The sequence below is a fragment of the Triticum dicoccoides genome, chromosome 4B (assembly GCF_002162155.2).
Source record: "Triticum dicoccoides isolate Atlit2015 ecotype Zavitan chromosome 4B, WEW_v2.0, whole genome shotgun sequence".
NCBI lineage: Eukaryota > Viridiplantae > Streptophyta > Magnoliopsida > Poales > Poaceae > Triticum > Triticum dicoccoides.
This window is the reverse complement of record NC_041387.1, coordinates 67,272,098-67,273,409: the sequence shown is the minus strand read 5'-3', so window position 1 is coordinate 67,273,409 and position 1,312 is coordinate 67,272,098.

Below are 1,312 nucleotides of genomic sequence, written 5' to 3'. Positions count from 1 at the left end.
TGCAAGTCGTGAATGAGGAGGCTAGGGTGCAACCAACCATTGCTCTCACTGAGAACCGGAAATTCGACATACGAAAATGTCAAACAAATAAATCATTATGCGGACCAGATCCCATAGACCTCACGACATGCTTGCCTACGGACTGTTTACCCCACATGAGGTTGAGACATCTTTTATTCTTTTTGTCCCCGTTATTATTGCAAAGAGCCAAATGCATGAAAGTCTTTGCAAATAACCAAATGCATCAATGGATTTCTCAGCGTGACCATATTTAGTGCATTGAGTTGTTTGTTCCCTCCGTCATATAAGCCATGAGAAGACATAGTTTGGGCCCTGCCTATATATATATGACTCAGATGTAAATCTTGTGACGTGACAGATCTCCGTGCCCTCCAAAATTGTCCAGTAAATAATAATTTTGACATCAGGTCAACTTTGATTCGCCGTCGGATGAAGTCTCTGAATATATGTTTTTTGGTGCATTACACATGTTTTACTAATCAAACTGAAGATCTAAAAACTCGTGTCAGACTTACACTTACACACCCAACGGAAGGAAGTATATATCAATGATTGAGATTTTTTTTTTTTGGGGAGAAAACAATTGAGAAAGTAAAAATGTAACTATATTGATTTCCTTAGTATTAAAAACGAGGCATGCATGGTGTTTTTATGCGATGTAACAAATGCATTCTTGGGGCATTTTTGGAATACTTGCATGCACTTGTAAGCTGCCACAGAATTCCGTGGCCGGCGGATCGGCAGCGCAGCGCAGTGACAGACACGGATCTGCATGCACGCACGCTGCATGGCCCTCTACGCACGCGTGCGATCTCCTCGTTCGGGCTGCCGGCCGGCTCTTCCCTTTCTACCGGCTTCACACCACTTCTGTTATTCCTCAGATAGTTTTCTCGAACTGAATCACTGAAGTAGACCCGTTTGCTCGATGTATGGCATGCACGCGGGTTGCTCGCCTGTGGGGTGTGGGCTGTGTGGCTGGCCTTCTCTCGTTTGGAAAGGCTAATCAATCCCGGGTCGTCAATGATTGGCATATCAAGGAGACATCAACACATACTCTTTCTACGCAAACCATGTTTTTTTATTCCAATGCCTAGGCAAACCATGTATTTGAACTCTAGTATTGGAAACTAGAAATCAAAGATCCACCGAAAAAATAGATTATGTAGTCCTCTACACAATTGCACGCGATCCTAGTTTACCCGCAACGAGTAACACGAAACTACGCCCGCGAAAAAAAGTAACACAAACTAAACCGTGATGAGTAACACAATCATATTAACCATTATCCCCG